Source organism: Corvus brachyrhynchos, unplaced genomic scaffold (genome assembly GCF_000691975.1).
Source record: "Corvus brachyrhynchos isolate BGI_N302 unplaced genomic scaffold, ASM69197v1 scaffold1577, whole genome shotgun sequence".
Classification (NCBI taxonomy): Eukaryota; Metazoa; Chordata; class Aves; order Passeriformes; family Corvidae; genus Corvus; species Corvus brachyrhynchos.
The window spans coordinates 287,251-305,212 of record NW_008239106.1 but is presented as its reverse complement, the minus strand read 5'-3'; positions in this window follow the sequence as shown (position 1 = coordinate 305,212).

The following is a 17,962-nucleotide window of genomic DNA, read 5'->3' as shown; positions in this document are numbered from 1 at the left end:
AGGTACCACCAAAGGGTGGTCACTGTCCCCTTCCATTGATGACTTAATATTTTTACTTAACATTCCATAAAACTGGACTACAAGTGATGGAGCATCCTGTGGGCGCTTCCTAGAACACATGGATTCACAATGTGGAATTAAGCGACCCAGAAAACACAGACAGACTCGATTCTCAGCTGACAGCTCAGGCCATGCATAGATAACCAGTGCATTTTGTAGCTACAAGCTCTCTACTCCACACACTACAGCCTATAACTACAGGCCTTTGACAGTGTGCAACTTCCAAATCCGGTGCCTTTCCCTAAGGAAATGAACCCAAATGGCTTCACCTGCACCTTAAAACATTCAACATAGCCCAGGTCTGAACTCTGCAGTTGCTGCAAGCACTTGGCACAGGAAGCAGCGTTTGAGAACAGCCCGAAGCTACAGCAGTTGTCAGGTCTCAAAGCATGTGGGGTAAAGAGGTTGCTGGCTGCCACTCTCGTCAGTGCAGCAGCAATGCCAGAAAGAGCAGCTGGAGCCTCAGCCTTTGCCGGATTTTTCAGTCCCCTATGCAGAGCTGGCTTGTCTTGCCAGGCCTAACCCTGTCCCTCAGCTGTGGCAGGCGGCACACGCACAGGCTTTTTTTTTCCGCGTCTGCCATCAGGAGAGGATTACACACCCAGGAGCCTGTCGGGCAGGGGGGGATTTGCTTGGGTCTCTGCAGGTAAAGGGAGCAAGGTGAGCTACGAACATCTAAATTTCTGATGCACTGGAAGGGTGCGAGGAGTAACCCTCACTCTACGTGCACACTGCAGGGCCATTTAGACACAACACTGCACCCTCAGCTCATTTCTTCAGCTGTTCCAATAAAACCCCAAACAAGGACGTGCAGCCACACAACCAGCCCCAAACAGGAGAGCTGCTCACACCCCACCACAGCCCTGAACCCGTTGGTCCCACTGAGCCAAGAGGACGCGTCCAGATCACGGAATGTCCAGCAAGGGCACCCATTTACTTACTTCAAAACCAACTGACTCCCTTTTCCTTCTGCTTCTCAGATCTGCTCCATCAAATCAACATCCTTTTTGGTCAAACTCTGGTTGGTTGGTTGTTTTTAAATAAATCCAACATCTCCTTTGCCTATTGACTAAAACAATACCCAAGTGATCATCACGTGAGGCCCAACATGGCTATTGCTGAGCTTAAGGCTAAAACTGAGCTCACCTGACACGTCACTCCCCTACAATTAAATTAAAAATAAATTTAGAAGATCAAATAGACACACAGGAATATCTCAACCCAATTAATTAACTGGTGTTCCCTCTGCTCCTATTGTTCCAGCACCTGGCTAACCATGAGGATTATCTTTTCCCCTTTGTCAGGCTACAGTTTCATTGCTGTATTTTTATGCCAGTAGGACCCACAGGAACTGTCAGAATAATAGAATTAAATTAAAAAAAAAAAAAGTGGCTGAAAAGTGGTGAAAGCCTGCAGCAGTGCCACAAATCTGTCTGAAACTCCTGTGCTACCCACACGACCCTCTCCCTGTATGAACCCTGGAAGGAAATACCATAATAACATCACGAGTAAAATGGTGGGGTCCCCTAACACGCCCCTTCCCAGACTGTGTGTGGAGATGCCTCCTTTGAGTGTGATCTCCCCTCAAGGTTATTCCTCAAGGCTGAGAAATAAGGTAGGCCCACAGTTGTTGAAATGAATGAGCAATACCCATCTCTATGTACTAATTGGTTTTGCTAGCTTTAAAATCATTGCTTCAGCATTCCTTCAGAAACAGGGCACTGCACTAGCAGTTCTAGCTACCCTCACTGTGTACTAAATCATTTTGATTAAGGTCTTTCAGCCTATTTATTATCATAATAAATAATTTCCTCTAGTTTCTCTCTATAAATGTGGCTCGCCATCCTTAATCCCGCAGGGTAAAGCTTCCATTACACCTGTATGAACCTTTGGACATAAACCATGGACAAAGCCTGGATGTGCCTGCACCCAGACCCTTCCCTGAGGAGAAGCTTAGAAAGCCAAGGGGGCCCTTCTGCTGCTCTTGACCCTTCTCCACTAACCTCGGCCTGCAGCTCCCACTCTGCCCAGGACAGCTTCCTACTCCACGAACCCCAAACGAAGATCTCAATTACAACATTGGCTCCAACATTCACCTAAGGTCTGGAGAGGACGTGGGGAAAGCTGCCTTGTAGAGAGCCTGTTCTTTTCTAAGGTACACAGAATTCCAGCCATTCATCCCAGGCATTGGTAATGACACAGGCTGCACCCAGTCCTCCCTCCTCCATGGGATGCTCTCTTAGCTCCGAGTTGCAGAATGCCAGGGTGAAAGGAAAGAGATCCAAAGAAATACGAATCCCACAATCCCAAGGACCGTTCCTTGAAATAAGGCAAAGCAGTGAGTCGGTCCCAGCCTTTTCCTCATGCACCAACAGTCTGAGCTGTGCAATGAAAAGCCACCGGTGCTAACAGCAGGCCTGAGCTGATAATACTGAGTATCAATCTAAATCCTAACTAGCAGTAAGGACAAAATGCCCCATCCCTCCTCACCCAGTCACCCCAAACACACACAGAGAATAACAACAAGGAGCATCTGCAAGTACCTATTTCTATTACTGTCTCCAGTGCGACAAGGAAAACACTAAAACACAGCTGAGACGAGCTGGCTGAACTTTTGTGAGGTCAGACAGTAGTAACCTCCCAGCTTTCTCTGAGCAGAACTGACCTCACACAGAACTCCTATTCACCACCGCTAGAGTGCGGCAAACCATCAGTATTGCACAGAAAAACCACACTACAACTCCTACAGGGCTTTTTGCAGTCAAATACTCCGCTGTTGGCACAGAACTTCCCATCCCCTATTCCAAATTGTAGAACTTAAGGAGCACATGTATTTATTTGCACTCAGAGTGCTCCCATGTTCCCACCCTTCACCTGATTCTAGGAATCGCAGCCACAGGACATGAGGACTCTGTGCGCTGATCTGTCTAGAACCACTGGCTGCAAACCCTCTGGGGCTTGGGGGTTTGTGTAGGGGGTTTGGGTTTTTATTTCTAGTATTTTCTTCCTAGTCTGTAAAGCTTCCCGAATTTTTTTCCCTTTTTAAATTCATTTACAATCACACAAATATTTTCTCTGCTCAGTGAAAAACATTTAAAAGAAATAAAAAAGGGGAAAAGGTGAAACATTTCTGCCCTCCTATTTCTACCTTAGATGACTAAACCCAGAGAAGGTTGTAAAGGTAAGGCACAGGCTGGACCACCTGGGGACTCAGCCCAACCTGACCCTTCTGGAAGTTTTATATCAAACCAAAACTGCTGCAGTTAAAACTGTTCAGTGTTTTACCAACCACCCTGGGAAATAGGACTTAGAGATGCTTTCCAACATCTCTGTATTGAAAATCCTCACTGATTCTGAAGTTAAAATACATGGCAAAGACTTCTCCTATGCCTTTCTACAACAGTAACAGCGCTTATCTAGAGTTACATAAACTGAGAAATACACAGAAAGATCACTTGTGGTTAAAGTTTGGGAGACCAGCTTATGATTCCACAGATTTGATTCTTTGCCCTTTGCCATACAAATCATCAGGCTAATTGTCAGTGGAGACTAAGAACACAATTCTTAATTTCATTTTCCACAACGCTATCTTTCACAGAAATAGATGGATTAATGAAAATACTCCAGAAAAACCAAGCATTACATAACTACATCCTTTGCTGATACCAATTCAGCTGAAACTCAAATTCCCCTTCTTCCTCATACACCTCTGTAGAACATGATGATCACATCTCCAGTACAATGATGTCACAACCATTTTAATAAATATTTTTTGTTTCTTTGAGTTTGTTAGAACAAGATCAGACCAGTTAACTAACCAAGATAACTAAAAAGCAGTGCCATATTTTGTTCAGTTGGTATTTCAAGACTCTTACAAACAGACCCTTTGAAAATAAATCAGGAAAGAGAAGGGATACAAGCCCCAACTCCACTTTCCCCTCCCCTATTCCTCCGCACACGTGAAAGCTCCATTATTACAGCTTAACGTGCACTTTTAACAAATTACTTTTCATCATTTTTCTTGCAATCTGTGCATCTTTGAACAAGATCAGACTCTTCTCAGTTATGAGGCTGAAATTAGGCAAATAGAATTCAAACCACAACATATTTTTGCTTACTTACCGGATGGAGGGAGAAACACAACTTCTACAGCACTTCAGTGGTGGAAACTGCAACGTGGTTCATCTGCTTTGTGCTCGAGGATTTTAACAGGCCACAATCCAGCATTTCAAGTTTATTGGCAAAGCAATTACTTGTTCAAACAATGAAACCCACATAAGCACATCTCAGTCACATGCACATCTGAGAAAACTAGTTAAAAACTTCAATGAGAGTGAAACTGTGGCTCCATCTCTCCACAGTGGTACCAGAATAGCAGTGACTAACATCCCATTGCCAGCAAAGAGGTGTTTTAAGTGAACCTCACATAAAACAGCACACTTTTATGATCATCCCAATCCAGTTAAATATTTCAGCATTTACCAATCCGTGAAAACATTATGAGAAACAAAAGGGAATGCAAAAAGTTATTTTCCATAAACAGTAAGCTGATACTATTAGTCTGATAACAAAGAAATATTTTCACACTCTTTTCCTTCTGCTCTGACCAGAATGAACAAGAACATGTGGAAATAATCAACAGCAGCCAGAGCATTTCCATAATTGCTTTCAGCTCTAGGAACACCTACTCCAATCAGTACCTTTTAAGAACCACAAACCCCCAGCAGCTCCCTTACTTTTATTGAGGTGTGGACAATTCTGAACATACTAAAAATTCACCAACATTAAAGTTCTGGCACATACCCAGTAAAATCCTCAGCAACATGAAAACCCATTACCCTCATAAACAATACTTTCATAAAAAAGGAACATGAGCAGCAGTGCCTTTGTCACAAAAGGACACCTAACTGCAAGCCTCTGAAAATAAACCAGCACATTTAACTAAGCTGCTCTCACTCTGTGACTTGTACATACTTCAAAGTTCCCAAAAAATCAAACACATCATTTAAACAAAGGCCCATGTGCTCCCATTGAATATCAAGAGCAGCTATGTGTCAGCACAGGTGGAAGCTCACCTGGAAAAGTGATACTCCATTTTCCAGCCATAAACCGTACTTTTAATATTAAAGCCTCTTCCTCACAAGAAGCAGAACAAACCAAACCACATTCAGTGGCAGATTACCTCCAGGTTCTTTTCTTTGCCGTGTAAAACACCAGGCCCCAAGCCCTATGCATGAGGGTCCAGGCCCCCCAAAAAGTAAAACCATGAAAACCACAACTTTTATTCAAGGTTTTACAATAGAGTAATCCCTGCAACAGGATCAAACCCTGCTTTCCTAACAGGAGCTCAGAGCAACAGAACATAAACTCTTAAAAAAGCATCCACAGAGCTTCACCAGCTTCTGGCAGCCTTTTCCCCCCACCCCCTCCCCCAAATATGCTCTTTGCCTCACCATATCCCCACACAATGTACAACAAGGCCACTGAGGCCAAGACTCACTGTTTGTAGACGGCTCACAGGAAAATCTGCTCGTTTTCATCAAGGCTGAAGCACCCCAAATTCCACAGCAAACTCCGGAAACGTTTCCCTCACAGGAGTGCAAAACAAATGCCGTGGAATGGGTGAACATCTCCCTCTAAAAACTGTCAGAGCAATCAGGCAGCTGTGCTCCCTCCTGATGGTAAATGAGGAACACCTGGCACCCTACCCAACACCCTCCCCGCCAGTCTCCCAGGTGCAGCCAATCCCCTAAAAGAGGGTGAGGGCTTAAACCACCTTTAGAGAGCCAACTCAAACCTTCCTATGATAACTCAGCTCCAGGTGTGGTTATGTTTACTCTTTGGAAAGGTGAAGGAGAATAATAAAAAATAATGAAAAAACCCCAGCAATGCACACACATGTGAAGTCACTGCAGCTAAGGAGCTACAAGAAAACTGGAGAGGGGCTTTTGGCAGAGGCATGGAGTGACAGGACAAGGGGGAATGGCTTCAAATGGACAGAGAGCAGATTTAGATTGGATATTAGGAAGAAATTGATCCCTGTGAGGGTCGTGAGGCCCTGGCACAGGTTGCCCAGAGAAGCTGTGGCTGGCCCATCCCTGGAAGTGTCCAAGGCCAGGGTAGACAAGGCTTGGGGCAACCTGGGATAGTGGGAGGTGTCCCTGCACATGGCAGAGGGGTTAGACTAGATAAACTTTAAGGTTCTTTCCAACCCAAATTCATGTATGGTGTATGGTTCACTATGAGTCATGTCTACCTGGTGCCACAGGACACACTTACTCTCTCTTTGTGTTTTGCTTCCAAGAGCTTTGGGTCATTCACTCCAACATTCAGCGAGTTAATTCCTCTTGGACAGGAGGTTTGTGGCCCTGCTGCTCCCTGTGCACAGCTGCAACCACTGTGCCACAGATACCTGCCAGCAAAAACCACTCAGTCACCCTTTCCTAGGCACCCCATAATAATAACCTTGTTACTGCTGTTGCTATTACTATATGTGTAGACATTGCTTATTTTTCTTAATCAGCTTCATTTTCTTTTTCCAGCACGTCTACACCTGTTCATTTAATCTAGCAAGTTCAGTGCTATCCCTGGTTAGTTGTATTATTATTATTATTATTATTGTTATTATTATTATTATTATTATTATTATTTCCTCTAGGTAACAGTATCAGAAATACCAAGTGTGGCTATGGATCTACTACAACTAGGACCATCCAGGAAAAAGTCATCAGGTTATTAATTCAGGAGGGGACTGAGGCAAAGAAAGTGAGGTAGAAGGATGGCAAAAGGGAGGGCCAAAAATGGGAGAAGGGATAATACAGGCATATGAACAGTGCCTGTGCTTGATCACAGCAGGTGGAGCAGGACGATGAAACTGAACCTGTGTTCTTGACCAAGGAGTCAAACCTGCTTCTGCGTCCAGGAGGCCCAGAGGGGAGGGAGGAAGGCAGGCAGGATGCATTCCATCCCAAAATGGCAGCGCCCAGACAGATGGGTCACGTTATCCCACGTTAGAGCCCGTTCCCGGCTAGATGGTAAGTGCCCACTTCTTCCCACCACTCTCACCCTTCTTCCAGCACATCTAAAGACTCTGGATTTGGGCTTGTCATTCCAAGCTGTGTTGTCAGGCCCAGCAAGGGGCCTAAAAGGGAGTTTAGTTGGTTTAGGCTGGCCACAGATGGGGCCTCCCCCATGTGCAGAGCAGAGAGCTCTGTCGTGGCCGCGTGTGGTGAGGGATGGTGTCTCCACCACCACCAGTGGCACATTATCCAAACCTTCTCAGTACCACAGGAAACTGATGAGAAGACAAAGCTCGGGTCCTTGACCATCTCCTCAAACCAGCTCCAACTCTCGAGGTGGTTTGGAGTGCCTCCCGAGCTGCAGGGCGATGGCTCTGTTTAATAGCGCTTTTATTGATAGCCGTTGGCAGGCAGGCGTGATTTTCCTTGCTCCCATCTCACCAAAAGCCAGGCAGCCCAGAAATATGAGTCTGAACGAATGAGCCATTAGTGCCAGCTGGCTATTTCCAATTGAGTTATATCTTTGCTGTGTTCTAGTACATTGTTGCCTAGAGGTCTTTGCTTCTGCACTACATTTCCCTAGCTCGCTTATTTTATTACCTGAGTATCACGACTGAGTAGCATCCAGCAGGTTTTGTGCATTTACTCCCAACGTGCTGAAAAGAAATTGCCATTTCTCTGAGGTCTTCGCAACAGAGACTCTGAATTACACTTTTTAGAGGGTGGCATTTATGGCCTTGCCTGACAATTGAAAGGTACCAGAAAAGCTGGTGCAGATTCCGGACACTAAGTCACTGGAATATTGACTGGTCCTGGCTGGTTTCTGGCTGGTCTCCTGGACAGACAGTATTTCAGTGTTAAAGAGAAAACCCTGTGCAGGGACAAAACTTACCAATAATTATGTGGCAGAAACAGCAAAATTCCTGATCCCATGGGATGTGGAAACACTTCTGTAGGAGGAGATGCATAAAATTGCACATGGGAATTCAGACCCTGCTTGATAGTGACAGGGCCTCTATACAACAGCTTTTGAGCTCTAGCCTATGTCTGCAAGCACCTTCAGCATCATTCTGCTATCAGACTTGAATTGTATTCAATAGAAATCTCTTCTCATTACAAATCATCGAGTACAGCCCCAAATTTATACCAAGGACTGCTTCAGAGCCCAAGTCCCTCAATGCACTAAGTCTGTGCCAAGCCTTTACACCACTCATACTCAGCATTTTTCTAACCTCCCCATTCCACTAATTACAGCAAGCATTTTACCTGCTTGTTATGGTTTCTGATGCTGCCTGAACTGTTACGTCTTCCATTAGGAGAATTTTCCCCTGTAGGTTGCTATTTGCCTCTACACAATACTCCATGCACACCTTGAAGCATTGGCCTAGTCACAAATGAATCCTGACACTTAAATTGGGAATAGAGATGAAAAAGAACCATGAAAAGAACTCTTTTACCACCAAGTGGTATTTTTAGGATACGGGAGTGAGAAAAATGGTCAGACTTTCACACCAGCTTAGAGAATGTACTTGCACTACAAATGCTTCTTGTATCATTACATGCATCTGAAAATGGACTTCTTTTCCCAAATGGAAGCTGAGTTTATTTTTTACAATGCCTATAAACTGTTTGTGTTATTCTGGAACTCTGCTCATCAGCATGTAAGAACCTTCACATGGTTAAGTGCAGTTCAAAGAAGATACGTGCAGCAGAAGAGGATGACTAAGCCCATGCTGTATCTGTATCATCTCTATACTCTCACCTGCCACTAAATTCACATTTTATTTCTTGACTGCAAAGGAAAATGAAGGGGAAAATTACAGTCTAAAGAGGAAATGGAAGCCATGTACACAATATTTCTCTCCCTCACGCTCCCATTTTCTGTCTCCATAACTGCTGTTTCATTCTCTGAGACCAAACTCTTATGAGAAGTTGCAGCTCATCTGTAAAAAGTATTCCCGAAAAGTTCTCTAATGTTATCCTGAGTTATGAATAAAAAGCATCTCATTCCTCACTCATCTGACCTATGCTGACTCCTGAGGGGAGACAGACTGGCTGGCAGCAGTGAAACAAAATGAATGTTTCTCATAAATAAAAATATGCATTTTTCTAGGTTGTTCTCAGATTCTTCATCATCATCGGCGGCGGTGGCACTGCTGACAAAAAAAAGTGGGCGCTCCACTAAATTGTCACCGAAATGATGAATGACTCCTCTGGGGTTATTTCTGTGTGATGGTGGGACACCTGGTCACATCAGACTCTTGCCACAGAGCACAACAAAGTCTGCATTACTTTATGAAAATGAGCAGTTCTGGTCAAACCCGTTTGCGCACAGCCCAAATGGCCTCGCTGCAGCTGTACAAGTTGTGCTGTGGACATCTCAAAATGTGAATCATCTCAAAGGGACTTAGGCCCCAATGAGATCTGCATTGTAAATCTAAGCCTGGATTAGTTTATTTCCCATTCGCATCCTTAATTTCTCTGAGGAGCAACAGGAATAAAGTAGGCCTTGATTTTCTTCCATAGCTCCCACAAGAGCACGTGCTCCCTGAAATGAGATGGAAGGCCTAAACCAGAGAGATTTATTTCATGCTGTGTATAGGTAAATTCTGCCTCCTGGAAGAAGGATCTAAGTAGAGCAAGTGGAGGGAACTGACTGCGAAAAGTAAGACTACCCCTAAACTCTGCTACCCAGCCCACTCTTCTGAAACGTAATAAACGCCCAGCACTGACCTCTGCCAGCAGATGCTACCGAAAGGGTGAAGGATAGAAGCTTTTACAATCCCTAACTCCCCTTTTCCATCACAGTTCATTACAGGCTGAAGAGATCACTTACCTGAGCGGTCACCTCTCTTGCACCAGCGCACCAAGCGCTTTCAGCCCTCGGAACAGAGCCGGATCTCTTTAACTGGGGCCAAAGGACAGGATATCACAGCAATGACCTGGGAACAGGTTGCCCAGAGAAGCTGTGCCTGCCCCATCCCTGGAAGTATTCAAGGCCAGGCTGGATAGGGCCCTGAGAAACCTGGGATGGTGGAAGGTGTCCCTGCCCATGGCACAGGGCTGGAACTTTTAGGTCCTTTCCAACCCAAACCATTCTGGGATTCTATGATTCTATGAACAATACAGGGGTTTTTTGTGCTCATGGACCTGGAGTAGCTCCCAGAAATTTCAGTATCATCTCCTCGTATTAGGTAGTGGAACTATCTTGGGCTGGTCATTAAACTCCTCTTAACCCCTTGTCAGCCCTTAGGTTCCAAAAAAGTCCCCTGAGCAAAAATATCTAACGGGACCTTTTGTTGTGTCCCAGGCTGTGTGTGTGAGTATGCTCTGCAGCATCACATTGGAACCCAGTCACTGTAAAACCGGTCCCTCCCCTCAGAGAGAAAGCCCGCGCCGTGTCGCGCCACGGGGCAGCGAGGGGGGCTCCGTCAGCATTTGCCCCGCTCCCCGGGACCTCTTGGGTCTGTGCTCCTCTGTGTGCGGGGCGAGGGGTGAGTTCTGACGGCTCCGTGCTTGGCAGTTCGCTTTTCTTCCTTGCCTTGGGGTTTTTGGTTTGTTTTTTCCACTTTCCTCTATTAGTATTCATTTTCTGTTGGTGGAGGGGAGTTGTTGAAACTCTTTAGAGGAGACTACTCCTGGCATAGTGTCCTCTCTTATGTTTGTCTCAAAACTGAGACACAAGTGTATTTTAATCTACATGGAATAAAAAGAGAGTGAAATCTGGGACATTATCAAATAGAAAATTAGCAAATCATTCAGAGAGAACTAAATTATCTTCAAAAGTAAAATACTGGGATTTATTAAACGAGGCAATATTTTCTTGGTGACAGGTAACAAGAATTTACATCAAGAACTGAATACAAGATCTGGAGGAAATGGTAGAGATGGAGAAAGACCAGCTCCAAACCATTCTGGGATTCTATGATTCTATGAACAATACAGGGGTTTTTTGTGCTCATGGACCTGGAGTAGCTCCCAGAAATTTCAGTATCATCTCCTCGTATTAGGTAGTGGAACTATCTTGGGCTGGTCATTAAACTCCTCTTAACCCCTTGTCAGCCCTTAGGTTCCAAAAAAGTCCCCTGAGCAAAAATATCTAACGGGACCTTTTGTTGTGTCCCAGGCTGTGTGTGTGAGTATGCTCTGCAGCATCACATTGGAACCCAGTCACTGTAAAACCGAAACCTTGTAGTTACATCTCCATCATTCTTCACCATCCCAAACCTCCCTTTGTCTAACTGCCAGCTCAGAAAATTCATCTAGCATCTAAATATCAGATCAGGTTCTTTTTCCTTTTTCTAGGTCAGTATCAGTGGCAATAAAAAAAAAAAAAAAAAGAAACCCTAGTAACTCTGGGGTTGGGTTTTTCCTGGGAAGGACTTCTGATGGTGTTTTCCTTTTTTTTTCTTTTCCTTTTTTCTGGATGTACATAGACAATATACTGCTAATATTTGACAGCTGTCTTGCCTTTGAACTGCTGACAGATGCAGGAAGTTGGGTTTAGCTAGTGCAATTAACTAGTGCGGCGTTCAGAACTCCCAGGATATTCCTGCTCTGTGAGGAAAGCAGTGTGTGGCTGCTGCCCTCAATTTCAGTATTGCCCTCCAACAGTGTGATGTGCCTTTTATTAGATTTGGGAAGTGCTGCAGAGCTCCAGTTGTTAGGATGGTTGTGAACCTGGGAACTGCTGCAGAGTTCCAGCTGCCAGGATGGATGTGAACCTGGCTTTTCAGAGGGAGCTCACCTGGGGCTAGCGCCGGGCAGCGAGCGAGCACGAGGCTCTCTGGGCTCTCCTTGTAATTCCGGCCATAAATCCTTCATAGGCAGCCTGCAGTCACTGTCATTCAGGGAAGGAACCTTACCCTTGGACCCAGAAACCCCTGTCATCCAATACCTTTGTGACCTTGGGCAAACTACACACGGCCAGGGTCTTAGGCCGAAAGCAGGCAGATGATGCAGTGACACCATGAGGAGCAATTAGCTAACACTTTTAAAAGGCTCCCAGGCAAACACCAGGGCACTGCTGGCTGCGTCACAGGAACGGGTCTCACATAAAAGGGAGACACAAAAAGGAAGTGGAAAAAAAATACGGAAGATGGGGAAGTAGAGCTTTCAGACATAAAAGCAGATGATTCATTCCAAGGAGTGGCACACACATTTTAACGGGATGAATGGCATGTGGTAAGAACCTCAGGGTCTCATGTGGGAGGAGGATGAGAAGGTTGGGAAGAGAAGAAAGGCAGGGCAAGAGCAGTAGGCAAGGGAAGAGGCGAACACCTGAACGGAGGGGCAGGGAGCAGCACAGGGGCGTTTTGATGGAGTGGTGAAAGGATCTGACAGAAGAAGAGAAGCCTCAACCCGCTTCCTCCTCTCGCCACCAAAATGTTTGGATCTTTGTGCCAGCTACTCCTCCTCAGAGATGAGTAACGTGAGCTGCTTGGACCTCTTAATGAAAACAGCGTAGTCCTCATCCTCCAGCTCTTCCACTCCCCAAATATCCTCCCTACATCCTTTTGGCAGGCGGTGTAAGACTGGTGGGATGTAAAGTAACTCTGCCTTGTCATGTGTGAAAAGCTGGTCTTAACTGGGAAGCTGTTTATAGAAAGGTGTGAATGTGGTGAGACTCAAACATCGAGATCCCCATTCAGCTACAGAGGAGAGAAGAAATACTCTCAGTGCACCTCAGGGTTCTAACCTTGGAAACCCACTGCAAAGCACCGGGGCCTTTTAAGCCTCAGTGTTTCTATCTGTTCACATATTGAGATCCTCAAACACATCCATTTGCTTAAGAGAAGAGACTTGTAATGTTTCTTGCTCTCAGCTTTGTGTTAATTAGCCCTCACGGCATTTTTTAGCCTTTGTGGCACCTTCACTTGACAAATGCCCAGGGAAAGGGATCCTTCCTGCTGTTGTGAGGCAGATTTTGACCATTTTTTAAAAACTGCATCCAAACAAGAATTAGATCCTTCCCTACTTATTTTTCAGTGAAAAAATGGACAAAAACTGTCTCAGATAATCACAGTGGTTATGGCACTGACCTTGCACAAGGTACACACGCTCAGATTCTTGGCCTGAATGAAAAAGAGCAAAACCTCCTACTTGCGTCTCCTGGATCCCTGTGAGTGGATCTAAATCCAGGCCCTGAAATCAGCCTGCTGCTGCTGTGCTTGTCTGGCTCCATTGCAGAGAATTTAACTATTTATACACAGTGCTTTCATCCCAACAGGAGACTGAAACGGTGCCTCCAAAACCAGATCCCACAATGATGTGCTAACACCCTCTCAGATGCTGAAAAGTAGTTAATATTCCCAGGTTCTTCAAAATACTTACATAGAGTGAATTTAGGTCCTTAAGAGAAGGGTAATTTTGTTCATTGTCTCAGAATCCTTGAATCCGCAGGTTCCTCAGATTTTGGAGAAGTGGTGTGAACATTACCAACACAAAGAACTGCAATGAAGGCTGGAAATGGGAATTGCCACATCAGTCACAAGTGCACCACATATCCTCCAGGCAGCCCAAGGCCAACCAGGGGATCAGAAACAAAGCCTGCCAACACATGGCTGGCCATGCTACCGATCCCTCTCCCTGTGTGAAAAGGTGCTCTACCATATTCAAAATTTTCTTTAGAGTAACTTTTCAGTAAGATTAGATTTATCTTTGATTAGTGTGTCTTTGAAAGGTCATGGAGAAAAGGAGCAATGGAGGAAAGTCAATGTCACTCCAGTCTTCCAAAAGGGCAAGACAGGCCAGCAGGCTGTGCTGCCATTCAGCCAGACCTGGACAGGCTGCAGGGGAACTCAGGGAAGTTCAACAAAAGCAAGTCCTGCACCTCAGGCAGAATAACCCCTTGCACCCATGCAGGTGAGGGGCCGACCTGCCAGGAAGAGGCTCTGTGGAGGGCAGAGCGCTGGCAGGAGCTGCCCAGAGAGGCTGTGGAGTCTCCTCCAGAGATGTTCAACTCTGCCTGGACATCATCATGTGCAACCTGCTCTGGGTGAACCTGCTTTTAGCAGGGGGTTGGACTAGATGATCTCCAGAAGTCCCTTCCAACCCCAAACATTCTGTTACTTTGTGATCTGAGGAGTGCTGTCTGTGGGGGTTCACATGGCAGCTGCTATGGGAAAAGAATGCAAAGCTGTCAATTATTCACCTAGAACATATATTACTTGTCACTAATCTCCTTTCCAACCAATTTCCAAATTACTTTAATAAACCATCTTGCTCATTTACTAAATTATACTACTTAAAAATATTTACTTTTGATCAAAACCAAAAGAATACCCATATGACAGTGCAAATTAAGGCTAAACTCCATAAGCCTTCCTGTGTTGATGCAGGATTGATTTGAACCACTGGAAAAAGAAATGTGTACCTCTACAACTTTGACAGTCTCTTTATCTTGCTGGGTGATCCAGAGGCTTGATGATTTAGAATTTTGATAATGTAGTGGGATATAAACAAGGCTATTCAAACACACTTACTTGTTGTGTTTGCTTGGCATTGTCTTTGTAAAGACTTGCTTGGAGTTGAGGTATCCACTTGAGTAATTTCATTCATCCATGAAGGTTTACTACAATGAACAAGGCAGGCAGATTTTGGCATGGCCCAGCTTTTGTGCTTTGCTCTCTAGAAAGTTTTGTTCAGAAAAAAACCCCCGGATCACCAGTTTTACTTAAGGAGTAGATTTTCAGGTGCCTGTTTTGTCTGAGGAACTTACCCAAGTACATTAAACTGAACTCTTGCTTCCTGCTCTGGTACTTACCTCTCCCTGGTGCACAGGACATGGCAACAGCTCTGTATGATGTTTAACTCAGTCGATGTCTTGCTCTAACATGACAGAGGTACGTGCTTGGGAGCACTCTCTTCTCCATCCTTACTAAGGGTTTGACTTCTGTTTAGGTACCAATGGTTAGCAATAACTTGGTTTATCCAATGAGCTGTGTGGCTCCCAAAGGCAGGTTCTTACCTCCACTCTCAGGCTGGCTGTTGCTAGTAGGGTCCCTTGGTGCTACTCAAGGTCCTGTGAGCGTCACCACTCTGGGCAGCTGTCCTCTCTGAGAGCCAGCCCTGGATGCCTCAGCAGGGTGGGAAAAGGAGTGGTGAGAGAGCTGAGCAGTCCCTTCCTTCCCCAGGGCCGTTCTGTTTGCCATGAGCTCGCTCTCAATGCAGTGGGCTGGATACTAATGAATTAATACTCCCCTCTCCCCTGCACCAGCTTGCTGTATGCTGGGAATTACCTGATAGTGAGCAGGGGACTCAGTGACAGCCACAGCTGTTAGTCTGGCCCTGACAGAACCAGCACCTTTCTTTCCATTGTGGGCTGACTTAAGGGAACAGCAGAAGTAAGACCGAGGCCTTGGCTGTTGTAAGGTGTGTCAGATTCCTGATAAATGTGTTGCTGCAATTTAACACAACTTTTCAGAGGGTGGCTATGCACACTCAGCCCTCGCTATTTTAAGGAAGCAACCCTGTCTCAACCACTTGTCACATTTAGCTATTTAACTTTGTTAACTACTTAGAGGTCACTGTGATGAAAAAGGTTATATGGGCTGAATTCCCAACTAGTTTCCAAGATGGTCCAGCCCTACAGCTGGGTTCTGGCAGCATCTTTGAAGAAAGAATGAGACATGTCTGTAACACAGAAATACTGCTCTTCTATCTCTTTGCCTTGGAAATCTTGTTTACTATCAGTTTGTCTTTTTTTTTGCATTGATTTTCCTCCCCTCACACTCTGATTAAGTGCTCTCCCCTTCCCCAAACTTACTGTCTGCAGTGCCTTTGGCCTGGGCTGGGTCTGGACAAGAACATGCTGAAACAGGCAGCCTGGCACTGCTGTTCTGCAGCATGTGAGCACAGAGAACTCCTGCCTCCTCCTCCTTCCACACGCACGCTACCTTGGAAGCAGATCCTGCAACATGTCCTGCTCAGCCAGGGGATCTGTGCAAGAGAAGGAGGGGAAGGGAAGGAAGGCTTCTAGTCTGCTCTGTGTAGGTTTCCTTTCCTGTGAGGCCTGGATAGGCTGCAGAATTACTGTCTCCCCTTTTGTGAGGATCCAAACCTCCCTACACTCCTGTACAGGGGTGTGAGCCCACAGCTCTCCCTGCAGGAACCAGAGCTTTAGCAGTTGGACTTCGCAGCACTGATCTCCAGCTCACTCACATCTGTCTTTTACCAATAATCTGTTAGGAAGAAAGAAGATGAAACTCCTGAAGCAATTTGGATCAATTCCTCAATGACTACAGTTAATTTTTTGACTAATGGTGTTTTCTTAAGATGGGTTATGTATAAAGTATGACTGCACAAATTTAAGAAGAAAGACAAGCCCTGAGAAGCATGAAGTAATTCTGTTTTCTGAGAGAACAGCCCAAGGAGATGATAAATTACCAAGGACTAATAGCTCACTGAAGAAAAAGTGAAGTTAATTGTAGACACAATGAACTCTGGATTTAATATACAGCCCTAGGAGATGTCACTTTTCTTCAATGTGTCCTGGGAACCCATTTTTAGAAAATAGAACCAATCTGATTACTTCAGGTATATGCATAGGGTATATTCAAGACCCAGGAAATGGTAATTTTCAGGCCCTGAAATATTGTGTTCCTTACTCACATTAAAGAGTGAATAAATGAAAGCACTGGGTTCCTTTCTGCTCCGAATAAACAGCCTCTTCTTGTGCACTCCTAAACAGAAAACAGTATTACGAAGCCACGAGGAGGCAGCAGATTAAAATATTTGTGCTATAAAAGAACAACCATTAAAAAAAACTCCAAACCAGCCCCCAAACCCTGCCCCTCTCCCAAATCTTCAGCCTGATACGGAGGAAATGTGTTCTCCCAGCCCCCTGCTCATCATTTTGCTTTATCCACTGATCTCTTTTCTCTGCATACCTGAAATCGGTAGCAATTCCGCTGCCGTCAAGCAGCTTTATGCAGGAGCATGGTTAAAATAGAAATCAAACCGATTTCTGGAACAGCACTCACTGGAAAAAGTGAGCAAACAAAGTAGGTGAAAGCAACATGACAAAATATAAGACCTCCCCCAACAGAATAAACTGCTTCTGCTCCTTCTGGGGTTTACTGAAAAAATCCAGCCCCCTGAGCTCTCTACCAACTACTTTTTTTTTGTTTACAAAATGCCACCCAGGAAGAAGCACTGGAATTGTGACCAACCCAGGACAGGCTCTGGCTCCCTGCCACACCAGTGCTGCTGCTCCAGCTACGCTGTCCTGGCCCCGGTCCAGCTCTGCATTCCCCGAACAAGGAAAGCTGCAAGTTGTTTCCTCTCCTTCGTCCTTCTTTTCTGTTGGTATAAAAGACTGTCCTCAATCGTGGCTCAGCGTGGTTTAAGACAGCCTGAAATCACTACAGACATAGATGCACGTTTTTAAAATGGTGTGTTATTTTAAATCCTAATTATTTATAGATTTAATCCATTTCCTATTTCTATATGCATGTTTTTATATTACTACATATATTTTATGGTATTATATAGCATACAACAACTGCTCTTACAGAGTCTTGTGGCACAGGCTGAGCATATACATAAAACACAGCAAAGCAGCAACAGAAATGTTGGAACAACCTAAAACATTTCTAAATATGGCCTTACAAGCACAAGGTATGTGCAAAGTCCACCAACAGAGCAGAGCATGAGCAGTGTGCAAACGGCCCCCAGGAAAGGCACTTCGGAACTAACCCAAAGACAACCACAACAGCAAACACTCATATTTTCAAACTGAAAATTCAGCTCCTAAGAAAGTGCATCTGTGCCTCTGGTGTCTTAACTCAAACAGACACTACATGTTTTCCACTGCAAAGATCACAATTCATTGGGAAATTAAAACACAAGCACAATGTCAGCAGAAATCACAAATTTATTAA